This window comes from Lissotriton vulgaris, chromosome 10 (genome assembly GCF_964263255.1).
Source record: "Lissotriton vulgaris chromosome 10, aLisVul1.2, whole genome shotgun sequence".
Lineage (NCBI taxonomy): Eukaryota > Metazoa > Chordata > Amphibia > Caudata > Salamandridae > Lissotriton > Lissotriton vulgaris.
The window spans coordinates 31,007,767-31,035,748 of record NC_141698.1 but is presented as its reverse complement, the minus strand read 5'-3'; the positions used below and the strand labels follow the sequence as shown (position 1 = coordinate 31,035,748).

Below are 27,982 nucleotides of genomic sequence, written 5' to 3'. Positions count from 1 at the left end.
TGCTGCTAATATAACTAGTGCTCCATTTGGGCTATCAGACGAGACTGTGAGTTCATTTATTTATCAATTGCAGGCTCTCAATGAAGTGTCATGAAACTCTATGTTAATTTGAATAATCATCATTCACCATGTGTATTCGTTATTACAGTTGTGGTTATTTTTCCTCCCACAGAATAACTATGCCCCTGAAGAAGGGCAAAATTGCCCGAAATGCATTGGGCTATGTATTATAAATGATGAACAATTAATATTTGATTGCAAATGAAATGAATGATTCAACAAATCGAAAAAACTTTCTGAATAAAACTTCAGTTTGAAAATTCTAAACCTTGAAAGGATATTGTATTTTTGAGTGCTTTTTGAGGACGTCATTCCCTGCTGGAATAACGCTACCAACCTCCTAGTATGTAGCCAGTGGTGCATTTTGGGGCACACTTTCGCAAAAGCGCATTGTCATTTACAGACAGCCATGTTCCATTGACATGGCCACCACATTTGCAGAGACATGCAGCCACAAGCAGTAGACAATGAATGTACGGGGTTTCAGCTGGCAGTTATCACTTGCGTACTACAGTCTTGATTTGCTTTCATCACATTAAAACCTTTGTTTCCATCACACTCCTTAAGTACAAAATATGTGCTACAAGTGCTTTATGAGGTGTGATTTAAAAAAAATATATTTATACAGCTAATTAACAGATATTTATATTTTGTTGTGAAAATATAAACATCCTATAACGTCCCCTTCTCACCCCATGTATGCTGGGCAAAACTGTCACAAAGTTCAAAAGATTAATTTGCAAAATCCTACAAAATTTCAGTTAAAGAAATAAAAGTAATCATCGATCTCAATGTGGAAAGAATAAGAATTGATGTGTCAGAAGACCCAGCCTGACATTTGACTCTCTCTTGGGCGCACAGCAAATGTGACAGGATAAAAACAAGATTTTAAGGTGTCTTTATCGCTCATTCACATTTTGAACTCCAGCATGGTTATGTTGGGGTGTTGCAACACCCCAAACCTCTACTTCCAGCGCCTATGGGAGAGACCTCGAGATACTGGCCAATACCGAGAGCCCTAGTGCCCCCCAAAGACACAGAGAACTGTATGGAAGCGGCCTCCTGGTATCTTGGACACACATCACAGTGCCCAAGCACCCAACACAGACACAGAGACTGTATATGGGCGGCCTTCTGGTATCCAGGACACATGGCGCGTGCTATGAAAACCCACATAGACGCCGCAGTCCGTACGGTGGTGGCAAACACCCGTTACAACGAATGTATTGCTTCGCGGTGCTATCGCAACGCGGCTTTTACATTGCGGTCGGCTTCACGGCGCATGCTATCGGGGCGCATGCTACAACGTCGCATTGACATATACATCGCTAGCGGTGACTACAAAGGAGTGAGGATGTGGTCTGGCGGCTAGCGCTGCCGACTTTGGTGCTGGGAACCAAGGTTCAAGCCTCGGTTCACGTATCCCCGTGCCTGGCAAAAAATATTAAGTATTTCGAATAAAAGCAGAGATGGCACTATTTGACCCATTGACACCACCTGGCGAAGCAATTATACTTTATGGTGTGAAATTCGCCCCGTTTCTGATATATGCACTTGTATGACACCACCGGGAAGAGCATGGGGTGTGTAGTACTGAAATTTCACCAGTAATGTACTTTGCATACAAATATACTTTATGACCTATATGGTGTGAAATTCAAAGCAGCTGCTTGCACTCTCAGCAGAGATACCACTAGTTGACCCTCTGACACCACCGGGAGCAATGTGAGTGCGTAGCATGGATGACCTAAATTATGGATGGATGCATGATGGATGGGTGGATGGGTGGTGGCTGCATGAGGGGTGGATGGATGAATGATGGATGGATGCATGATGGATGGATGGAGGATGGGTGGTGGCCGCATGAGGGGTGGATGGATGCATGATGGATGGGTGGCTGGGTGGTAGCCGCATGAGGGGTGGATGGATGCATGATGGATGGGTGGCTGGGTGGTGGCTGCATGAGGGGTGGATGGATGCATGATGGATGGGTGGCTGGGTGGTAGCCGCATGAGGGGTGGATGGATGCATGATGGATGGGTGGCTGGATGGTAGCCGCATGAGGGGTGGATGGATGCATGATGGATGGGTGGCTGGGTGGTGGCTGCATGAGGGGTGGATGGATGCATGATGGATGGATGCATGATGGATGGATGGAGGATGGATGGAGGATGGGTGGATGGGTGGTGGCCGCATGAGGGGTGGATGGATGCATGATGGATGGGTGGCTGGGTGGTAGCCGCATGAGGGGTGGATGGGTGCGTGATGGATGGGTGGCTGCATGAGGGGTGGATGGATGCATGATGGATGGGTGGCTGGGTGGTGGCTGCATGAGGGGTGGATGGATGCATGATGGATGGGTGACTGGGTGGTGGCTGCATGAGTGGTGGATGGATGCATGATGGATGGATGCATGATAGATGGATGCATGATGGATGGGTGGATGGGTGGTGGCTGCATGAGGGATGGATGCATGATGGATGGATGCATGATGGATGGATACATGATGGACGGATGGAGGATGGGTGGATGGGTGGTGGCCGCATGAGGGGTGGATGGATGCATGATGGATTGGTGGCTGGGTGGTAGCCGCATGAGGGGTGGATGGGTGCATGATGGATGGGTGGCTGGGTGGTGGCTGCATGAGGGGTGGATGGATGCATGATGGATGGGTGGCTGGGTGGTGGCTGCATGAGGGGTGGATGGATGCATGATGGATGGGTGGCTGGGTGGTGGCTGCATGAGGGGTGGATGGATGCACGATGGATGGGTGGCTGGGCGGTGGCTGTCTGAGGGGTGGATGGCTGTATGATGGATGGGTGGCTGGGTTGTAGCCGCATGAGGGGTGGATGGATGCATGATGGAGGGGTGGCTGGGTGGTGGCTGCATGAGGGGTGGACGGATGCATGATGGGTGGGTGGCTGGGTGGTGGCCGCATGAGAGGTGGATGGATGCATGATGGGTGGGTGGTTGGTGGCTGCATGAGGGATGGATGGATGCATGATGGGTGGGTGGCTGGGTCGTGGCTGCATGAGGGGTGGATGGATGCATGATGGATGGGTAGATGGGTGGTGGCCGCATGAGGGGTGGCTGGATGCAAGATGGATGGGTGGCTGGGTGGTGGCTGCATGAGGGGTGGATGGATGCATGATGGATGGATGCATGATGGATGGATGCATGATGGATGGATGGAGGATGGGTGGATGGGTGGGGGCCGCATGAGGGGTGGATGGATGCATGATGGATGGGTGGCTGGGTGGTAGCCGCATGAGGGGTGGATGGGTGCATGATGGATGGGTGGCTGGGTGGTGGCTGCATGAGGGGTGGATGGATGCATGATGGATGGGTGGCTGGATGAGGGGTGGATGGATACATGATGGATAGGTGGCTGGGTGGTGGCTGCATGAGGGGTGGGTGGATGCATGATGGATGGGTGGCTGGGTGGTGGCTGCATGAGGGGTGGATGGATGCATGATGGATGGGTGGCTGGGTGGTAGCTGCATGAGGGGTGGATGGATGCATGATGGATGGGTGGCTGGGTGGTGGCTGCATGAGGGTTGGACGGATGCATGATGGGTGGGTGGCTGGGTGGTGGCCGCATGAGGGGTGGATGGATGCATGATGGGTGGGTGGGTGGTGGCTGCATGAGGGGTGGATGGATGCATGATGGGAGGGTGGCTGGGTGGTGGCTGCATGAGGGGTGGATGGATGCATGATGGATGGGTGGCTGGGTGGTGGCTGCATGAGGGGTGGATGGATGCATGATGGATGGGTGGCTGGCTGGTGGCTGCATGAGGGGTGGATGGGTGCATGATGGATGGGTGGCTGGGTGGTGGCTGCACGAGGGGTGGAGCATGATGGATGGGTGGCTGAGTGGTGGCTGCATGAGGGGTGGATGGATGCATGATGGATGGGTGGCTAGGTGGTGGCTGCATGAGGGGTGGATGGATGCATGATGGATGGGTGGCTGGGTGGTGGCTGCATGAGGGGTGGATGGATGCATGATGGATGGGTGGCTGGGTGGTGGCTGCATGAGGGGTGGATGGATGCATGATGGATGGGTGGCTGGGTGGAGGCTGCATGAGGAGTGGACGGATGCATGATGGGTAGGTGGCTGGGTGGTGGCCGCATGAGGGGTGGATGGATGCATGATGGATGGGTGGCTGGGTGGTGGCTGCATGAGGGGTGGGGCATGATGGATGGGTGGCTGGGTGGTGGCTGTATGAGGAGTGGATGGATGCATGATGGATGGGTGGCTGGATGGTGGCTGCATGAGGGGTGGATGGATGCATGATGGATGGGTGGCTGGGTGGTGGCTGCAAAAGGGGTGGATGGGTGCATGATGGATGGGTGGCTGGGTGGTGGCTGCATGAGGGGTGGAGCATGATGGATGGGTGGATGGGTGGTGGCTGCATGAGGGGTGGATGGATGCATGATGGATGGGTGGCTGGGTGGTGGCTGCATGAGGGGTGGATGGATGCATGATGGTTGGTGGCTGGGTGGTGGCTGCATAAGGGGTGGATGGGTGCATGATGGATGGGTGGCTGGGTGGTGGCCGCATGAGGGGTTGATGGGTGCATGATGGATGGGTGGTGGCTGCATGAGGGGTGGATGGGTGCATGATGGATGGGTGGCTGGGTGGTGGCTGCATGAGGGGGTGGATGGGTGCATGATTGGTGGCTGGGTGGTGGCTGCATGAGGGGTGAACGGATGCATGATGGGTGGATGGATGCATGATGGATGGGTGGCTGGGTGGTGGCTGCATGAAGGGTGGATGGGTGCATGATGGATGGGTGGCTGGGTGGTGGCTGCATGATGGGTGGATGGATGCATGATGGATGGGTGGGTGGGTGGTGGCTGCATGAGGGGTGGATGGATGCATGATGGGAGGGTGGCTGGGTGGTGGCTGCATGAGGGGTGGATGGATGCATGATGGATGGGTGGCTGGGTGGTGGCTGCATGAGGGGTGGATGGATGCATGATGGATGGGTGGCTGGCTGGTGGCTGCATGAGGGGTGGATGGGTGCATGATGGATGGGTGGCTGGGTGGTGGCTGCATGAGGGGTGGAGCATGATGGATGGGTGGCTGGGTGGTGGCTGCATGAGGGGTGGATGGATGCATGATGGATGGGTGGCTGGGTGGTGGCTGCATGAGGGGTGGATGGATGCATGATGGATGGGTGGCTGGGTGGTGGCTGCATGAGGGGTGGATGGATGCATGATGGATGGGTGGCTGGGTGGTGGCTGCATGAGGGGTGGATGGATGCATGATGGATGGGTGGCTGGGTGGAGGCTGCATGAGGGGTGGACGGATGCATGATGGGTAGGTGGCTGGGTGGTGGCCGCATGAGGGGTGGATGGATGCATGATGGATGGGTGGCTGGGTGGTGGCTGCATGAGGGGTGGGGCATGATGGATGGGTGGCTGGGTGGTGGCTGCATGAGGAGTGGATGGATGCATGATGGATGGGTGGCTGGATGGTGGCTGCATGAGGGGTGGATGGATGCATGATGGATGGGTGGCTGGGTGGTGGCTGCAAAAGGGGTGGATGGGTGCATGATGGATGGGTGGCTGGGTGGTGGCTGCATGAGGGGTGGAGCATGATGGATGGGTGGATGGGTGGTGGCTGCATGAGGGGTGGATGGATGCATGATGGATGGGTGGCTGGGTGGTGGCTGCATGAGGGGTGGATGGATGCATGATGGTTGGTGGCTGGGTGGTGGCTGCATAAGGGGTGGATGGGTGCATGATGGATGGGTGGCTGGGTGGTGGCCGCATGAGGGGTGGGTGGGTGCATGATGGATGGGTGGTGGCTGCATGAGGGGTGGATGGGTGCATGATGGATGGGTGGCTGGGTGGTGGCTGCATGAGGGGGTGGATGGGTGCATGATTGGTGGCTGGGTGGTGGCTGCATGAGGGGTGAACGGATGCATGATGAGTGGATGGATGCATGATGGATGGGTGGCTGGGTGGTGACTGCATGAAGGGTGGATGGGTGCATGATGGATGGGTGGCTGGGTGGTGGCTGCATGAGGGGTGGATGGATGCATGATGGATGGGTGGCTGGGTGGTGGCTGCATGAGGGGTGGACGGATGCATGATGGATGGGTGGCTGGGTGGTAGCCGCATGAGGGGTGGATGGATGCATGATGGATGGGTGGCTGGGTGGTGGCTGCATGAGGTGTGGATGGGTGCATGATTGGTGGCTGGGTGGTGGCTGCATGAGGGGTGGACGGATGCATGAATGATGGGTGGCTGGGTGGTGGCTGGATGAGGGGTGGATGGGTGCATGATGGATGGGTGGCTGAGTGGTGGCTGCATGAGGGGTGGATGGGTGCATGATTGGTGGCTGGGTGGTGGCTGCATGAGGGGTGGACGGATGCATGAGGGGTGGATGGGTGCCTGATTGGTGGCTGGGTGGTGGCTGCATGAGGGGTGGATGGATGCATGATGGATGGGTGGCTGGGTGGTGGCTGGATGAGGGGTGGATGGGTGCATGATGGAGGGGTGGCTGGGTGGTAGCCGCATGAGGGGTGGATGGATGCATGATGGATGGGTGGCTGGGTGGTGGCTGCATGAGGGGTGGACGGATGCATGATGGATGGGTGGCTGGGTGGTAGCCGCATGAGGGGTGGATGGATGCATGATGGATGGGTGGCTGGGTGGTGGCTGCATGAGGGGTGGACGGATGCATGATGGGTGGATGGATGCATGATGGATGGGTGGCTGGGTGGTGGCTGCATGAGGGGTGGATGGATGCATGATGGATTGATGGGTGGCTGGGTGGTGGCTGCATGAGGGGTGGATGGATGCATGATGGGTGACTGGGTGGTGGCCGCATGAGGGGTGGATGGATGCATGATGGATGGGTGGCTGGGTGGAGGCCGCATGAGGGGTGGACGGATGCATGAGGGGTTGATGGGTGCATGATTGGTGGCTGGGTGGTGGCTGCATGAGGGGTGGACGGATGCATGATGATGGGTGGCTGGGTGGTAGCCGCATGAGGGGTGGATGGGTGCATGATGGAGGGGTGGCTGAGTGGTAGCCGCATGAGGGGTGGATGGATGCATGATGGATGGGTGGCTGGGTGGTGGCTGCATGAGGGGTGGACGGATGCATGATGATGGGTGGCTGGGTGGTAGCCGCATGAGGGGTGGATGGATGCATGATGGATGGGTGGCTGGGTGGTGGCTGCATGAGGGGTGGACGGATGCATGAGGGGTGGATGGGTGCATGATTGGTGGCTGGGTGGTGGCTGCATGAGGGGTGGACGGATGCATGATGGATGGGTGGCTGGGTGGTGGCTGGATGAGGGGTGGATGGGTGCATGATGGAGGGGTGGCTGGGTGGTAGCCGCATGAGGGGTGGATGGATGCATGATGGATGGGTGGCTGGGTGGTGGCTGCATGAGGGGTGGACGGATGCATGATGGATGGGTGGCTGGGTGGTAGCCGCATGAGGGGTGGATGGATGCATGATGGATGGGTGGCTGGGTGGTGGCTGCATGAGGGGTGGACGGATGCATGATGGGTGGATGGATGCATGATGGATGGGTGGCTGGGTGGTGGCTGCATGAGGGGTGGATGGATGCATGATGGGTGACTGGGTGGTGGCCGCATGAGGGGTGGATGGAACCATGATGGATGGGTGGCTGGGTGGTGGCCGCATGAGGGGTGGATGGATGCATGATGGATGTGTGGCTGGTGGTGGCTGCATGAGGGGTGGATGGATGCATGATGGATGGGTGGCTGGGTGGTGGCTGCATGAGGGGTGGATGGATGCATGATGGAAGGGTGGCTGGGTGGTGGCTGCATGAGGGGTGGACGGATGCATGATGGGTGGGTGGCTGGGTGGTAGCTGCATGAGGGGTGGATGGATGCATGATGGATGGATGGAGGATGGGTGGATGGCTGGGTGGTGGTTGCATGAGGGGTAGATGGATGCATGATGGATGGGTCGCTGGGTGGTGGCTGCATGAGGGGTGGATGGATGCATGATGGGTGGGTGGCTGGGTGGTGGCTGTATGAGGGGTGGATGGATGCATGATGGGTGGCTGGGTGGTGGCTGCATGAGGGGTGGATGGATGCACCGCGAGGGCGCTAGGAGGCGCACATAAGCGCCACAGGAACCCGCTACGCGGGACGTGAGCGGGACGCCCGGAGCGAAGCCTGGGCAAAGGGCGGGCCCTCTACGGCCCTCATCGGCAGGAAGAGGCAGGAGCAGGGCCAAGAACGCTGCCCAAAAACGCTCAAGTAAGTGATACACTCCCCTCATCCCTGTAAGTGTCTGGGATACCACATTGATTTTAAACCCCACGGACCTGCATTGTTGCAACCTTGTAAAATGTCTAAAGCGAAAACATCTTCTGCTCCACTTAATACAATAGACAATTACATGGTACAGAAAGTTGCCAAAATTAACCAGGACAGGAGATCATCTTTGGGTCTTAGCTATTCGCCAGACTTGCTTATTGACAATACGCCTCTACCTACCCCAGCTCTTGATATTAGCAATGAAGTGTTCCAGACTCCAGACAACAACCCATTGGCCCAATTACTAGTAGCAATCAATGAACCAGCTCCCGAAAGTACAACTGATACTGACATCATTACTCTAGAAGAAGAAACCCCTACACTGGTACCAGCTCCTAGAGTAACAAAGGGAGGGGGAAAGAATATACCAAAAAGGGGTGGTCTTCGATCAGGTAAAAAGCGCCCTGACGCTTCCCCTCAGGGGAATACTGGAGATGATACTAGGAGTAACGGGGGAGGAAAGGTTTATCTGGACGAAGATCAATTTAAGAAGCTGCTGAATGCCATAGATAATAAAATTAAAACTATTACCAAACCACTCCTAAGCAAAATTGACCAGCTCACAGAAGAGGTTACTAGACTGGGGGTACTTTTGCAAAAAACAACAGAAGAAAGACCAAATACTGCTTTATTAAATCCGGTTACAGTTGACCCAAAAATCACTAAAATTGCACCTGGGTCAGATCTTTCTGCAAATACTTCCCAAAACACCATGTGGAGGCCTTTCCAAGGGGGGGAAGGATCGGGAATCCCAAACCCAGTTACTATTGTTGAGGACTCTGCAGAGCCCAGCTCTAGAAGCACCAAAGATCTAGACAATATAGAGAAAGGGCCTGTTGAATTAATAGTGGAAGCTTCCCCACTAATATTGGTTCTAGCAAACGTCCCTCAACTAGAACCAGGGCAAGTAGAGAACATCCCTTCTTTGATAAATAAATCACTCCACTGGCTATCAAAGAACATGGCTTTTAAACCAGGAGGCAGGGACCAGTTGGCACAGGAAGTAGTAAAAGCTAGAAGAGTTGAATGGATCGGGGGTGGCATCAAAAAGTTTAAGGGGGATTGTGTGGTGCTACATTTCTCAGATACAGAAGTTTTACCAAACATTCTAGCTAATATATATCCCCCTCAGCGTAGATCCACTGAAATAGTGCCACTAACGTTGGATTTCTTTTACATAAAAAAGGGAAACATTCTAAATCCAACATTGTTGAAAACAAAATGGAACCCTGTAATAAGAAAAGCCAAAATCCCTGAAAATAAAAATAATTGGGGCATCTCGATCGAAAATAGGTTCTCTGCCCTTTCAGGTCTAAGCCAATGTGATTGACTGGAAAAATCAAGGAGCTTAGGGAAAACTAAGATTGTAAAGGTTAAACATGGAAATACTGGTACTCCCACGACATTAGGAACAGATTGTTGTGAGGGCAAGACACCTGACCCTAGAGATCACGCCTTTAATGCAGTAGAGAACCACTTACCAGTTGTTCATACTAGTATTAACGTTGTTGAAGTTATTTCTCCACCTCGTGCGCTTCTCCCTAAACTGACTATTCCCATAAATAAGAGGAATATGGAAAGGGAAGGTAGCATTAAGTTCATTTCATGGAATATTGCGGGTATCCAACATAAATTAGAGACTCCAGACTGGTGCGAGTTCATTGACCGTTACGATATTGTGTTGCTACAGGAAACATGGTCAGTGTCACCAGTCTTTCGCCAGGGCTTTCTAAATTTTTATGTGCCCACGAAAAAGAATACCAAGGGACGCCCTTCAGGGGGTCTAGTCATATGGATACGCCAATCTCTGCAATGTACCATCAAGCAGAGCCATATCACTAATAGCGACCTACTTTCTATTGTGCTCACCTGGGTTGATGGTCACAAGCTGGCAATATATAATATCTATGCAAGGGGAACCCAAGGGGGCACATTCTCTGATATAGTAGGTGCTCTAGATAATGACTTAGAGACCCTACCTACGCAGTACACTATCTTGGTGGGTGGAGACCTAAACACAACATTTGAACCTTTAGGCTGTGAGGATAGCGATCTGACACGAGAGGAAGATACCAAATGGGGAATTCCCCAGTTAGACCTTCCGTTGGTAAAAAAGTGGACAGAAGTAGCAATACAGGTTAAAAGTTTATGCCTATCCAGAGGACTGAGGGCAGCCAACGGCTGCACTCCTTCTGACCTACAGGGCAGGCATACCTTTGATAACCTAAGATCAAGTAGTAGGATAGATTACATTTTGGTAGATGTTAGAGGTTGGAGTAAAGTGGTTGATATGCAGGTCATTCTCAGGTTGGAGAGCGACCACAACCCCTTGTCTTTGCTATTCAACATGGAACAAAGAGCAACTTCAGAAAACTTAGCTAGGAACCTCACGACCCAAGATGTTGTTCCATCTAACAATCTCCGTCACATTAAATGGATAACTTTGGTAGACAACCCAGAGGATAGGCAGGCCCTCGAGGGGTTAGTCATTGATGAAGTAACCAGACTACAGGTTTTAATGAATGATACAAATTTTAAACTACGAATTGAAGAGTCACAGCCAAAGTTTTTTGCTAACATACAGAAGCTATTCTTTAAAACAATCAAGAAGAGGAAGGGCACTGGACCACCCATAAAGAGGGGATGGTACGACCAATCCTGCAGAATAGCAAGACAAAATCTCAGTATAGCACTGAGATCTAAAATAGGAGTTTTAAATGCTAGGGACGAATATAGAAAAACCCAGATTAAGGCAAAAAAACGGTGGGATGAGAACCTTTGGCTAGACCTGAAGAAAGCATGTGTTGATAAACACCAGAAAGAGTTTTGGGCCATATTAAAGTGGGTCTCAGGGGGAATAGCTGATTGCCCGAAAAATCATGTAGCAAAGGAGTCCTGGGTGGACTTTTTCAAACCTCAATATGCAGACAATCCAGGTTCGGAAACTGTTCCACCTCCAGAAAGGGTATTTTTACCAACGAACTATTTTCATTGAAAGATGTACATGAGGCAATGGATGGAGTGACCAGAGGTAGGGCGCCAGGAATCGATGGAATACCGGCAGATGTTTTTTTATCGGACAGGGACAGCTGGTGTAAATACTTTGTATGGCTTGGAAATGCCATTGCACAAGGGGCAAAGATACCAGCAACATGGAAAGGAGCGGAAATAATACCAGTCTACAAAAAAGGGGATAAGGCTCTACCAAGTAACTATAGGCCCATCAGCCTCATCGACTGCGCCCAAAAACTGATGGGCAGGATGGTACAAAACAAGATACAAGCCTGGATAGTTGACAAGGACATCCTCTCCCTGTACCAAGCTGGTTTCCGCCTCTAACTAGCTCTGTCGACCAGGTATTCCACTTTTTAACTATATACTGGAAAAATGTAACCCTGCTAAATGGTCCTCTGTTTGCTGTTTTCGTTGACCTGAAGTCAGCCTTTGACTTAGTTCCCTGGCAAAAACTTTGGGTTGTCTTAAGGGAACTCGGAATAAGTCCTGAACTACTAACTTTGCTTGTAAGGCTGCATGAGAACAATTATGCCCGGATTAGGTGGGGAGCCCAGGGAGACGTCACGGAATCCTTCCCTGTTGAGAGAGGCGTGAGACAGGGCTGCGTCCTGGCCCCCACCTTATTCTCTCTCTACATTAACGGCATAGTTGACTTTTTGAAGCAACTTCCGACGGATGCTCCATTATTAGACGGGAAGCGAGTTCCAGTACTAATGTTTGCAGATGACACCTTGCTGGTCTCGCGGACCCCCAGCGGTTTACAAAAGACAATAAACGCTTTTGGTGACTTCTGCCGGATTCGGGGCTTGGAAATAAATACATCAAAGACTAAATTTATGAATCTGAATCCCTCTAAGAAATTCAAGGGGAAAATGGTTTACAATGGGGCTTTTTTGGAAGAAGTGGATGCTTTTACCTACCTAGGCATCTCTCTAAATGCTAACATGAACTGGAGATCACATATGGACTCTGTAGTGATAAAATTTAACCAGCTTGTAGGGGCAATAGCCCAAAAGCAAAAATCTTCATTTACAAAACCAATTCAGCCTTAATGGAGATTTATGGTATGAAAGTGCTGGGTGCATGTCTTTATGGATCAGAATTATGGGGTTTCACCAATTTAAACACTTTAGTAGTTGCAGAAAATAAATTTCTACGGCGCATAATTGGTGTTCCACAGAGTACCCCCTCGACCCCACTCCACTACGATCTTGGGAAGAAAAATATCGAGGATATGGTCAGACTGCGTCCCCTCCTATATTGGAGGCGCATAAAAACTACTCCTGAGTTGAGTCATTACGCAGCTGCCCTCTTGGATGTTGATAACTCTGATACTTTCCATAAAGTACTTTGGCTTAAAGAAGTGAGGAAATTACTTCAAAAACTCCACCTTGAACACGTGTGGTCTGCAGTAGACCCAGATGATTTTCCATCAAAGACTACATTGAAAAAATTGTACTGGGACACGATAAACAACGCTGCATTGACTTCCAATCAACCATCTGTCCTGACATCCCAGTTTTGATCTCCAAGCCTCTAGATAGGAAACTGTATTTTCAGTTTAGAATTGGCTCTTTACCTCTAAATGCTTTCACGGTCAAATGGTCTCCTGATAATGTAAATACTTGTTTTTATTGTAAAACACATGTAGAGGATATCCCACATTTTCTATTTGTATGCCCCTTATATGCTGCCCCAAGGAATAGATGGTTGAAGCCTGCATGCAGAAATTTGGGTACAAGGAAATATTTAGAGGCCTTAAGGATTTTAAAATCAAATTGTGCCCCTAACCTTGCAATTGCAGTAGCTAAATACATGGGGCGGGCATGGATAATACGCACGCGCACTTTAAAACTCTTATGAACTATTAGATTACCAAACCCTTCTCTTTAAACTTTGTGCTGTGCCGCTATTTTAAAAATGTGCATTTTTATTGTGTTATTCGCCAACAAAGTGTAAACTGTATGGAATTTAATATGCTTTTTATTCTAGATTAGTATTTATTTTGTTTAGCTTAGGGATATATGCTTTTATGACAATGTTGTCGAATAAAGTATTTAAACTTGATTACTAAGGGAAAAAGCTTTTAAAGAAGATGTTTGTGTTCAGGGAGAAAGATAAGAAAAGAGGGGACAATTATACTTTATTAATCACGTGCGAGGTATCAACATACATCCATTTGGACACATCACACTGCCCTGATTCCCCAACACAGACACAGAGACTTGTATCCCAGATGTTGTACATTGCCCTAATGTCCCCCATAGACACATCGGACTGTGTGAGGGTGCCTCCTGGTATCCCGGACTCTGCACATACCCTGATGCCCCCCCACACACACACAGCAGATACAAGTAGGCGTGATTTTACGTCCTCTGTAGTCCCAGGGGATCCCCGCGCAGGGCCTGGCTGAGATCTATTCGCGGATTGCAAACACGGCTCAGGCTGGCATTTTAATGTCGGCTGCCAGCCGCTGCTCTGGGCCCGCTACAGGTTAGGATTTCAGTGGATCAAACAAACAATGCGGAACTCAACATTGTCATGGGCCAGGGTCTGCATTCCCTACCCCCCGCACCCCCACCCCTCTGTTCACGGCACTGCGGTAAAATCATTAACTCGATGCACTTCCTAGCGGATTAAGCGCTTCGTGCCAGGACAGGTGGCAAGCGGGGCATCTAAAGCTTGGCATGTCAACAGCAAAACGAGAAGGCAGTGCAAACCGTCTCACAACAGCTGCAGAGAGATTCGCCTCTCAACTCAAACGTACGTGTGCGAAATAAAGAACGTAAATGCTGATGCACCGGAAGTGTCCAAGCACTGAAAGAAACACCCTACGCTTTTTGGCGGAAGAATTAAGTGATACCATCCTGCCAAAATAGTGCATTCTGCATATCGACTGCCACAAAAGATCATAAATTTGTATTTTCTTTAATTAGGGTGTTTTTAGGTCTCGCCTGTCGATGCGCATGCGCATCGAGCAAGCGAGACTATGGGGGCTTATCCACTCTTTATCCACTGCAAGGAATCGTGGCGATTCCTTGCAGTGCCCGTGACTTTTAAGCTCAATGCGCATGCGCATTGAGCTTAAAAGCGCGTGCGCGTCCGTCTTGTTTTACCCGCTCCGCCCCCTCCCCTTCCCGCCGTGTCGCATTTCTCCTCCCCCCTCCCCTCTCTTCCCTCCGTCTTCTTTGTTTATTTTACCCGCTCCGCCCCCTCCCCTTCCCGCCGTGTCGCATTTCTCCTCCCCCCTCCCCTCTCTTCCCTCCGTCTTTTTGTTTATTTTACCCGCTCCGCCCCCTCCCCTTCCCGCCGTGTCGCATTTCTCCTCCCCCCTCCCCTCTCTTCCCTCCGTCTTGTTTGTTTATTTTTTTTCTTCTCTGCCTCGTTAACCTGCCGTGTGCGTTTGTTTTGTTGTCCAATTAATGTTTTTTTGCAGGCAAAGGCCTCTCTCTTCGCCTTTGTGACGCGCAGCTCTGTTTCTCCTCTGGTCTCTGATGAACTAGCCCCGTGTCTCCTTTCTCCTCCTGCCTCCTGTGATGTGTGCATGCCCAATGCGTTTGTGTTAGTCCTCTTTCGGATGCCGTCTCCGCCCCGGTGTCTCCCCCTTTCTGTCTCGGAAGCTGACGCCCACCCAGTCTGTTTCCCTCTTGCCTCTGCACAGATTGTCTTTTCTTCCTCTCTTTTGCGCCCATGTGTCTGATGCACACATTTTGCTTTTTGTTGTCATCTTAATGTCTGTTTAGCTGAATTATTCCTATGCAGTTTTAAAGATGCATCAATAACTTGCAGTTGTTTTAATCCTTCTGCCTGACAAGCTGTCTTTACATGATCTGAGACTTTCCCCCCAAATGAATGGGTGATTTTAGGTGTGGCATTAGCCAAGACTTATTTCATTTTTACTAAAATTGTATATAACATACTTACAAGGGTCTTCAGTCAGCCACCCCTCTCCATTGGTCTGCTGTTGTCATTCACTGCTCACTACAGCAGGGGGCGGTGGATCGAGCAGATCGAGACTGGATATGTTCACGGAGTTTCAGCAGTCCACCCTCTCACAAGGTGCGCATGCGCACACAAAGTAGTTCCGTTTTAGGCTTGAGGCTTCAATGGCGGAGTTTGGTTTTTTTTGTGCCCAGAAAATATATTTTTGCATTAAGGTAATTTAATTTTTACATAATGACGAGTGGCTGGGCACATCTTTCAACAATGGCGTTTTACCAAAGCAATGTAAACCAGCATTGGCAAAGCGAAAAGGCCAGACTTCTTAGCTTTTTCAGAACTGTTTTAGAACTGTGCTGGGTTTTAAACAGCAGAACTGTCAAGCATTGCTCTAGCAATATACATGGAGTTTGGTTTGGGCCTGCCTCTCTCAAACATTAGCTTACTTGACTAACTATTTACAGCTGTTGGCTGGAGACTGTCATGTCTGGGTTCATTATGATATTCCGAGCGTTAAAACATACACTGCCAAACGCGCCTTCACATCCTCACCCCCTCATCCTCACACACCCTCACTCACCCTCACCCTCACTCACCCTCAACCCCTCACCCTCACTCACCCTCACTCACCCTCACCCTCACTCACCCTCACCCACACTCACCCTCACTCACCCTCACTCACCCTCAACCCCTCACCCTCACTCACCCTCAACCTCACTCACCCTCACTCACCCTCACTCACCCTCACACTCACCCTCACTCACCCTCAACCCCTCACCCTCACTCACCCTCACCCACACTCACCCTCACTCACCCTCAACGCCTCACCCTCACTCACCCTCAACCCCTCACTCACCCTCAACCCCTCACCCTCACTCACCCTCACTTACCCTCACTTACCCTCAACCCTTCACCCTCAACCCCTCACTCACCCTCACTCTCACTCACCCTCACTCTCACTCACCCTCACTCTCACTCACCCTCAACCCCTCAGCATCACCCTCACTCACCCTCACTCACCCTCAACCCCTCACCTACCCTCACCCTCAACCCCTAACCCTCACCCTCACTCACCCTCAACACCTCACTCGCCCTCACCCTCACTCACCCTCAACACCTCACCCTCAACCTCAACCCCTCACCCTCACTCACCCTCACCCACCCTCACTCACCCTCACTCTCACTCACCCTCAACCCCTCACCCTCACTCACCCTCAACCCCTCACCCTCACTCAACCTCACCCTCACTCACCCTCACTCACCCTCACTCACCCTCACCCTCACCCACACTCACCCTCACTCACCCTCAACCCCTCACCCTCACTCACCCTCACCCACACTCACCCTCACTCACCCTCAACGCCTCACCCTCACTCACCCTCAACCCCTCACCCTCACTCACCCTCAACCCCTCACCCTCACTCACCCTCACTTACCCTCAACCCTTCACCCTCAACCCCTCACTCACCCTCACTCTCACTCACCCTCACTCTCACTCACCCTCACTCACCCTCAACCCCTCAGAATCACCCTCACTCACCCTCACCCTCACTCACCCTCAACCCCTCACCTACCCTCACCCTCACCCTCACTCACCCTCAACACCTCACTCGCCCTCACCCTCACTCACCCTCAACACCTCACCCTCAACCTCAACCCCTCACCCTCACTCACCCTCACCCACCCTCACTCACCCTCACTCTCACTCACCCTCAACCCCTCACCCTCACTCACCCTCACTCACCCTCAACCCCTCACCCTCACTCACCCTCACCCACACTCACCCTCACCCTCACTCACCCTCAACCTCACCCTCACTCACCCTCACTCACCCTCACCCTCACTCACCCTCACCCTCACTCACCCTCAACCCCTCACCTACCCTCACCCTCAACCCCTCACCCTCACTCACCCTCAACACCTCACTCGCCCTCACCCTCACTCACCCTCAACACCTCACCCTCAACCTCAACCCCTCACCCTCACTCACCCTCACCCACCCTCACTCACCCTCACTCTCACTCACCCTCAACCCCTCACCCTCACTCACCCTCAACCCCTCACCTACCCTCACCCTCAACCCCTCACCCTCACTCACCCTCAACACCTCACTCGCCCTCACCCTCACTCACCCTCAACACCTCACCCTCAACCTCAACCCCTCACCCTCACTCACCCTCACCCACCCTCACTCACCCTCACTCTCACTCACCCTCAACCCCTCACCCTCACTCACCCTCACTCACCCTCAACCCCTCACCCTCACTCACCCACACTCACCCTCACCCTCAACCTCACCCTCACTCACCCTCACCCTCACCCACACTCACCCTCACTCACCCTCAACCCCTCACCCTCACTCACCCTCACCCACACTCACCCTCACTCACCCTCAACGCCTCACCCTCACTCACCCTCAACCCCTCACCCTCACTCACCCTCAACCCCTCACCCTCACTCACCCTCACTTACCCTCAACCCTTCACCCTCAACCCCTCACTCACCCTCACTCTCACTCACCCTCACTCTCACTCACCCTCACTCTCACTCTCACTCACCCTCACCCCCTCAGCATCACCCTCACTCACCCTCACCCTCACTCACCCTCAACCCCTCACCTACCCTCACCCTCAACCCCTCACCCTCACCCTCACTTACCCTCAACACCTCACTCGCCCTCACCCTCACTCACCCTCAACACCTCACCCTCAACCTCAACCCCTCACCCTCACTCACCCTCACTCACCCTCAACCCCTCACCCTCACTCACCCTCACTCACCCTCAACCCCTCACCCTCACTCACCCTCACCCACCCTCACCCTCACCCTCACTCACCCTCAACCCCTCACCCTCACACAGTGCAATAGGTCTCAGACCATTTCAGTTAGAGCTTTTAGAAATGTTTATGGCTTTTTTTATTTGTAATTCTTTAGCATTGGCTACAGGAAACAAAAATGCTAAACATTTACAAAAAAACCCATAAACAATTCTAAAAGCACTAACTCTAATGGTGCGAGACCTATTGCATTTCCAATGCTTGTTTATAAAGCGCAAGCATGACCCAGGGGTAGCAGAGAGCTGTGCATACGATTGGAAACATAAACAAAGACCTGAAACATACCAAAAATGAACACCTGGCATAACACATAGACTTAAAACTAAAGCAAGATAGGGTCAGCTGTAACAGAGTTATTCTTTAAAATACCATCAAACGCAATATTGTGGAGTCGATATAAGGGCAATATTTAAAAGCCAATGTTGCGGTACAAGACAGGTGCAGGGTTAGTGGAAAATCTATCTGCAAACCCGCAGGCCTCCTCCTGGCCCAGGCGACCAAGTCTGGGCACAAAGAGAATTGTAGAAGGGTAACTCAGCACAGAGTGCACGTGGCGTGTGACGTGGGACGGCTGAGTCAGGGGCCCCGCACTGCCCAGGGTGGCATCGCCAGGGCTGCCGGGGCAGCACAGGGCCCGAGCAGGTCTGGGTGTCTGCCCCGCTCTTCCTAATGTGGGCCGAATCTGGCATCTCGAGTGTAAAAAGTAAAGCCCCAGAACCGGCCCGTGCCCTTACGGGGCCTGTGCCGACAACCGCCCCTGCAGCCCACCCCCAGCAATCTTTTTTTAACATTCCCAAGATGGGCCCGAGGCGAGGGCCTCTGATCTCGGGGTAAATTTGAGCTTCTCGGATGTCTCAATCACCACGCGTGGCCTGAGAGGACAGCTCGCTAGGGGGCGCTGTTACTGCAGCTACGGCCGGGACAGGAGCGGGCAGGGCCCGGGGCGCCTGCACAAGGCCTGGCTGCAAACAGCGAAGCACCCGAGGCCGCAGAGTCATGGCAGCTGCTGGCCTCCGTAGGGAGCCTGCCTCGCTCAGAGGGCACTTTCAGACTCATCGCCCCAGTAAATACTTCTTAAAAGAGCCGCAGGTGCTGCACGCGAAGGGGAGAGCAGGCGCACAATCACAACAAACCTGTCCCAAACAAACACAACTGATTATTACTGATTAAAGGCATCGATAAATAACCCAGAAATATTCCTTTACTGTGCGCAGCCCTTACCCACCAGGTGAGGGCGGGCGGGTGTATTTACTTTTTGAGGATTTTATATGCACTTTTTGAAAGTGAAGTGAAAACCTATCTTTAGAGCCCGCACTGTCCATTAGGGATTTCCTGGGTGCAGTAAGGCAGGGCGCTGATAAAATAAAAGACTTCTGCTCGATTCGTTGATAAAACACCCGTTGCTTGGTAGGAGCCCATTATACAAAAGAAAGGATTACGCGCTCGCATAGGCGCTATAGGTAGAGCAGTATGTCTGAATTCTGCCCCACCTTGATGGCCTTCCTGTGTTATCGCAGGGATGGCCAGCAGGAGGCGCTGAAGGAGCAGCTGAGCCCCCTCTCCTCGGACCTGTCAGTGACGCGTTCCAGATGGCTGCGCCAACTGTCCATGTCAGCGGCCAGTCACAAGAATGGAAGAGCTGCCTGGTCCTTCTTGGCCTAAAAGCAGCTCTCACCCCTCAGCCACATCACATTGTTAGCCTGTGTTTGTGAAGAGTGTAGGTGAAGCAGAAGAACAAAAGTTAATTACCTGTAAACTGTGGTTCTCCCACTTCGACGACGGGGAATATTCAAGCTTATGAATCTATGGAAGACACCCCAATACTGGAGAAGCAGGGGTGCACCTCATCTGGGAGCGATTGCTACCCAAACTAACCTGACATTGCCACTGGCTCTGTGTGGACGCTTGAATGCTCCTAAGGGCGAGATAGTGATGAGAGAAACAAAACACAGCCGGAAACACATGCCCAGCTCTAGTTTGGGACAATCTGAAAACAGTGGAACATTATCAGAAATATGTCTTTCATGTAGCGCCTTCCTGTTAAGGTAAGGGAAGAATAGCACCTTCTTGCTGCGGAGAAGGGCTTTAGGGCACTTTTGTGATGAAATAAGGAGCGCGCGAAACCCATTCTCGAGGAGTAACGGGCCATGGCCGATATTCCTGCTAAGAGCCCTTACAGCATCGTCCAGCTGACATAAGAGGGAATAAACCTTCCCACAGCTGATGTAGGGATCAGAGATGCGGGCCCACACTGCAGCTTCCTGTGCATTTAAAGGAAGAGCCTGTAGAGATGGCCTACCCAGGCGTCCCTGAATTCTGGTTAGATTTCTGCAAGGGACGCGCTCTATCACCATTATAACCTGGGGCATAACTCCCCCTGGAGCAGCAGGTGCAATGGCACCGGGGCCCAAAGGCCCGAGGAGCTCCCTGAACCCTGGTTATTGATGTATTTCACAGTTTAACAGCAGTTAGGGGCCATTTCCTTCCTTAAACTAGGGATCATCACACACTTGTTACGCCACTGGTTAAAATGCTGGATGACAAATGACAGCACAATGAAGTGATTTTTTTCTCAGAAGTCATAGTTTGTGACCAGAGGGACCTGGGCTGTACCTGACACATCCCAGACCTTGCACGTCCTTCCCGAGGCCTTCGTGCTACTGATCAGCGGGGGAGATGCACTTGATTTGCATGCATATTAATGAGTGCACAGATGTTCAGAGACTCCTTGCTGGTGGGATATCTCAAATGCACTTGTAGATGCGGCCTACCTTGTAAACAAGGAAAACATTTTTGGCGGGTTTGATAAATCCTTTAAAGGAGTTGAGCACCAGGTGCTCTGTTAACTGCACGTCTCTGTTTTCTTGATCATGGTAGTAAAGACTGGGGGCCTCATTTATGAGGAAATGGCGTAGGGCAGCGCCCAAAGCCTTGCTGCGCTTCCTTATGCCAATGTGAAAGGGCAGGAATGCACCGTATTTATGAAATACGGTGCATTCCTGTACATTCCACTGCACCGGTGCTCAATTTGCTGCCTAGCGCCAAAGTAGGCACCCTTGCCCCACGGTGCGAGGGTGCCTCCGTTGCAGACAGGAGTGGTTTTGTGCATGAAGGAGCACCTTCCTGCACAAACACAATCCTGAAGGGTGTTTTCCTCTTTCTGCGTGTGCTGCATAATGCTGCACAAATGGAAAGAGGAAAAAAACGAGGCAAAATACAAATATTCCTCCTTGTTGCACCTGCTCTGGGGAGGTTTACGTGATTAAGTAAATCTGGGGCTGCATCAAAATCCATGGGTGCTCCGTGGGAAAACCCACGGGGACGCTCGAGGAATGCCTCTTTGATGCAGAGTGAGGCAAGGTAGCGCCTTGTGCGGCTCAGCCTTCCTCCGTATCTATGAGTCCATGCGAAGCAGCGCAGAGCGGCTGTGCGTCAGATATGACTGAGAGGCTTGCGTCGCCGGAGAATCCAAAAAGCGACCCTCCCAGCTGCATGAGCCTCTCATAAATAGGCCCTGGGAGTTTTGCCTTCAATGCTCAAACAGCTTCTCGTTCAAGTGCTTGGGAAGCACACAGATCTGGGTAGGATGAGGGCGAGGATCAGGGTTAAGGACACTTAGGGATTGAGGTTTGAGTTACAATCTTTGTCAGGGAGTTTATCCATGCCAGTGGTTATCATACGTGGCTTCTTCATAATTCCAAAGGCGTTTTGTTACAATATATTCTCTAACATTGCTTCTTCATAGATATTTTTTTGAATCATATCGATCCAATTCTTAATAATATTTGTGCATGCCAGGTATTGCTCTTATAGGGTCCAAGTGCGCCACATAGACACAGCGGACTGTGTGGGGGTGACCATGGCTTTAAGTGGGATGAAAAAACTGGGGTGTGGCTTAAAAACACATAAGCTAAAAATCTGTGCTTAGCATAGTGTGCTGCCGACTTGTATTTTGCTGTTTCTGTCATTGCATCCAGATATAAGATACAACAAGTAATATACCTACAACAAGTCAGGTCTATTGGCTTTGTCAATGGTTGTCAGCTGCAGAAGATATATAAGCAGCAACTATGGCTTGTTGATAATATTGAAAAAGCTTCCACTTACAGTCCTGGTGACACCACAACAATGCTGCTGCTCCTGTGTTTCAAAGAGAGAAGGGAAATCAGAGAGAAAATGACTCTCTTTAAAAGATTTCCCTTCCCCTACAACTCTCACCTGGCATGACGTCATGATGTAACTTCTCCACTAGTGAGGAGGGAGCAGTGTGGGCAGTGATGTGCCCGCTGTCCGGAAAAAAAACGGACCGCCTGTGCCTGGGCACAAAACAGAGCCCAATAGAGATCCGTTTCGAGGCCTCCTTTAAACAAATGCTGCTGCTCAGCACCGTTGAGACCCGGCCCACTTAAAGCCCCGTGGGTGATGTCTTCGTATCCCGGACTCTGCACAAAGCTCTGATGCCCCCCCACACACACACACACAGAGCGGAGTATACACGTATTCACATCCTCTGTAGTCCCAGGGGACCCCCGCGCAGGGGCTGGATGAGATGTATTCACGGATTGCAAACATGGCTCAGGCTGGCATTTTAATGTCGGCTGCCAGCCGCTGCTCTGGGCCCGCTACAGGTTAGGATTTCAGCGGATCAAACAAACAATGCGGAACTTCACATTGTCTGCATGCCCTGCCACACCCCCACCCACCCTCCATTCACAGCACCGCTGTAAATCATTAACTCGATGCACTTCCTAGCGGATTAAGCACTTCGTGCCAGGACAGGTGGCATGCAGGGCATCTAAAGCTTGGCATGTCAACAGCAAAACGAGAAGGCAGTGCAAATCGTCTCACAACAGCTGCAGAGAGATTCGCCTCTCAACTCAAACATATGTGTGCGAAATAAAGAGAGAAGGCATAAATAAATGCTGATGCACCGAAAGTGTCCACGCACTGAAAGAAACATCCTACACTTTCTGGCGGAAGAATTAAGTGATAAATCCCATCCTGGCAAAATAGTGCATCCTGCATATCGACTGCCACAAAAGATCATAACGTTTAATATATATATAATTTTGTATTTTTGTATTCAGGGTGTTTTATAAAGTGTGAACATGACCCAAGGGTATCAGAGCGCTGTATATATGATTAGAAACTTAAACAAAGACCTGAAACATAACAAAAATGACACCTAGCATAAAACAAAGAGTAAAAAGTAAGGAACGATAGTGTATGTTGTAACAGTTTTATTATTAGGCCTCCGCCATTCCTTTCTGAGGCGCTGAGAGTTTCTTCAGAGGCTTTCTGAGCCTGCTGGGCGGCGGGTCAGATCCAAAAAACAGTGGATTCTTTATTTTTATCTGAAGCAGCGTCAACATCTACAGACACGTACCCGGAAGGTGCAGAGCTTCACAGGAGGGAGACGTGGAGTTCAGAATACTAACTCTGGGGCATATTATCAAGGAACGGCGTTAAAATTATCGCGGCTTTAGCAGCAGGAAACTGCCTCTAAAACGGCGATAATGTGCAGGGCCGGACTGGCCATTGCGGGCACCGGGCAATCCCAAGGGTGGGGGCTGGTTTTGGGCCCCTGGGTGTCGATTTTGTTACAGGGCCGTTTAAAATCGGCCCTGCAACAAAATCGACTAAAAACCGGCCCCGGTAAAGAGCTCAGACCTCCCCTCTCCCCCCCCCACCCCCCCCCCCACACCCCCCCCCCCCACACCCCCCCCCCCCCCCGGGGGGCGGCCGAGCACTTTGCCGGGGCTGGTTTTGGTCCCAATAATCCCGTAGATAATTCCAATAGAAACCCAGGTTAACACCAGAACATGGTCTTCTATTGGAATTCTCCAGGGCATATTATCAAGCCCATTATCGCTGTGTTAGCGCCTGCCGCTAAAGCAGCGATAATTTTAACGCCGTTCGTGATAATATGCCCCTCTGTTCTTTACCATACAATGATACACACGTGGCGCGTGACCATAGCACTCCCCAGGGTGGCATCGCCAGGGCTGCCGGGGCAGCACAGGGCCCAGGGCAGGTCTGGACGTCTGCCCCGCTCTTCCTAATGTGGGCCGAATCTGGCATCTCGAGTGTAAAAAGTAAAGCCCCAGAACCGGCCCGTGCCCTTACGGGGCCTGTACTGACAGCCGCCCCTGCAGCCCCACCCCCAGCAATCATTCCCCAAGAAGGGCCCGAGGCGAGGGCCTCTGATCTCGGGGTAAACTTGAGCTTCTCGGATGTCTCGAGACTCGCACCCTCAATCACCACGCGTGGCCTGAGAGGACAGCTCGCTGGGGGGCGCTGTTACTGCACCTACGGGACAGGCGCGGGCAGGGGGCCTGCACCGGGCCTGGCTGCAACAGCGAAGCACCGGCGGCCGGAGAGTCATGGCAGCTGCCGGCCTCCGTAGGGAGCCTGCCTCGCTCAGAGAGCACTTTCAGACTCATTTCCCCAGTATGAGAGCAGGGCTCACATCACAACAAACCTGTCCCAAACAAACACAACTGATTATTACTGATTAAAGGTATCGATAAATAACCCATAAATATTCCAAGCCTTTACTGTGCGCAGCCCTTTGCCCACCAGCTGAGGGCGGGCGGGTGTATTTACTTTTTGAGGATTTTATATGCACTTTTTGAAAGTGAAGTGAACACCTATCTTTAGGGCCCACACTGTCCATTAGGGATTCCTGGGTGCAGTAAGGCAGGATGCTGATAAAAAAAAGACTTCTGCTCGATTTGTTTATAAACCACCCGTTGCTTGCTATGAGCCCATCATACAAAACAAAGGATCAAGCGCTCGAATAGGCGCTATAGGTAGAGCAATATGTCTGAACTCTCCTGTGACTGGCAGGTGAGCTTATCCTTCTGCGCCACAATCTAACGGTCTTTAGAGGCGGTCCAGGGTGTGATCAATTTTTTTTTTTTGCGCGAACTAGATCAGAGCGCTTTACACGAGCACCAGTTACGTTACAGACGGACACATTCATTTTGTTAGGCACGGGGGAGATTAAAGTGATTTGCTCAGAATCACTGATTGTTGAGCGCCCCTGCCGAGACTCGAACCCAGGGGCATATTATCAACAACTACCGATATTTATCGCTAAAGGAACTTAGTGACATTTTTTTTATCTCTGTGCACCGCCGGATTTTATCGCAGAGATAATGTGCTATTAGCAACGTTTATCTCAAATGCGATAAAATATCCAGCGATAGCGGCTCAATGCGTGAATATCGCTGGAAAACCAACGATATTCACACATTAACGCCAATAGGGTCTTAACCTGAGTATCCAACTCCCATTGGATATACAGGTTAAGAAGTGGTCTGAGCAGGCGTTAGTTTTTGGCGATATTTGCAAATGTTTTATCGCTGGGCCTGCGTTGATAATAGGCGATAGTGATGTTAGCAGTCGCTAACCTGTTGGGTACGCCCACTTTGCATGTAATTAGCGATAAATATCGCTGACATGCAAAGCGGGCACCAAACAGCTCGCTATCGCCTCAAAGCTGTCGCTAACTGATATTAGCGACAGCTTGCTAATAGGGCGATGACATTATCAACGCTTTTCGTCCGAAAACGGCCGCAAAAGCGGCGTTAATTCATATGTCCCGCCTTGCTAATATGCCCCCCAGTTCCCCAGCTCCGAGTTCAAACGCCGAAGCCGTTAGGCCACATTCTCTCCCATTCAATCTCAGCCTTGAGGTGCCAACTAAGGCTGTTGTTTTAGGATGTCTCCACAACCTTTATCACCCCCCCCCCCTATGGAGCACTCTGTTAGCAATAAGACCACAGATTTTGCCCTTTGTCTCCCAAGTTGGTTCTGCTGCCTACCCTCTCGTTCAAGCAAGATGAACTCAGCATCTAATGTCTCCTCATGGTTCTGTACTTGAAACAGTTTTTAAAAAAGCAACTATCCCGGATTTCTATGGGGAACCTTTAAAAAAGTCGACAAGAAGGGAAGAGCTTTCCATGTCCTTTTTGGCCTAAAAGCAGCTCTCAAACCCTCAGCCCCATCACATTGTTAGCCAGTGTTTGCCTAGAGTGTCGCTGAAGCAGAGGTGTAGCCCATCTGGGAGCGATTGTTACCCAATCTAACCTGACACAATCCTGAAGGGTGTTTTCCTCTTGGCTCACTGGTTAGAGGCGGCAGACCCGAGAGCAGAGGACGGCCCGGGACCAGGGTTCGAATCCTGGCGCGGCAGGTTTCTGGACCAGGGTCAGCGGACTCGATAATTCTCTCGCCTCGGTGCCCACTCTGATCAGCGATCACACTCGGCAACTCTGGGCATTAGCTTGCCTCATCTTCACTAACGGCCCCACCAGACCGCCGGGGATGCCTGGTCTCACCCTGTAGATACCCATTAAGGGATCATCTCTCAGGGAAGCCAGGAAGGGTTTCGCAGCGGTCGAAGCGCCTTGGGACCCTCCGGGTAAGTAGTGCGCTATATAAATGCCTATACATTTACATACATTTCTGCGTGTGCTGCAGAATGCTGCACAAATGGAAAGAGGAAAAAATACGAGGCAAATGCAAACATTTCTCTTTGTTAACCCTGCTCTGGTTAAGTAAATCTAGGGCAGCGTCAAAATCCATGGGTGCTGCGTGGGAAAACCCACTGGGACGCTCGAGGAAGGCCTCCTTGATGCAGAGTAGGGCAAGGTAGCGCCTTGTGCAGCTTTGTCTTCCTCCGAATCTCAGAGGCCATGCGCAGAGCGGCTGTGCGTCCCCCCATAGATGTGACTGAGAGGCTTGCGTCGCCGGAGCGTCCAAAAAGTGCCTCTCCCGGCTGAGCGAGCCTCTCATAAAAAAGCCCTGGGAGTTTTGCCTTCAATGCCCAAACAGATCTGGGTAGGATGAGGGCGAGGATCAGGGCTTTACTAAACATTAGGGTTTTGGACACTTGGGATTGAGGTTTTAGTTCCACTCTTTGCTGGGAATTTATCCATACTGCACACATTTACCCCGTCGGGATGTCTTGGCCCCGAATAGCAGGTGTTTATTGTTACCCAACTCAAAGGTACTCATTTTATCCACCTCAGATGGATGAAAGGCTGAGTGGACCAGCCGGGATGTGAACCTGTGACCATGAGGTCAAACACAGGCCCCTGCAGTGGAGTGGATGCATTAGTCCACTGAGCCACCAGACCCGCTTCTTCATAACTCCAAATGTATTTTGTCACAATATAGTCTTCATAAATACTTTTTTTAAATCACATGGATCCTAATAACGCGTGCTTGCCTGGCACTGTTAATATAAGGCCTTGCCATGAATAGAATCCAATTACATATGGTTGGGATGACGTCCCCCGTCACTTCCGGTGACGGAGGGCGATGGCGTGGCCCTCGAGGGCGCCCAGATCCGGTGCAACGGGTGGAGGTCAGCAGTGGCGCTCTGACCTCGGATGTGCTCCTGAAGGGCAGGGGGCCTCTGCCACGCGCCCCCCTCAGCCCAAACTCCAGCCTGACACTTGGGAGACTTGTAAAACCCCACATCTTCAGAGGAGCCCAGACACCTTCCTTCAGCTGTCGGGCCCGGGCCGGGCCGGAATGTGCGCGGCGGCACTTCCTGTGCGGAATGTGTGCGGGGGCGACAGGTTCATGGGTGCCCCCCCCCCGGGCGGAGCCTCGCGCTATCACTTACCGCCTCCGGCTTTTTACTGTCTCGGCACATTCTTCTGCGCACTTGATCCACTCTCGCTGCGGTGGGGGGGCAGCTCGAGCTCTGAGGCGGCGGGGCTGTATCCCAGCAGAGCCAGTCCCAGCTCTAACTGGGAGTCAGCGGTGGTCAGAAGGGAATAACATCTGTCATTTGATGAACAG

General features: G+C 51.6%; 1 long non-coding RNA gene across 1 annotated transcript in view; it reads left to right on the top strand.

Annotated features, from left to right (window-relative positions):
- The window catches only part of LOC147684416 (uncharacterized), a 137,535-nt gene that overhangs the window by 532 nt on the left and 109,021 nt on the right, over window positions 1–27,982 (top strand). The gene's annotated exons all lie outside the window — the stretch shown is intronic.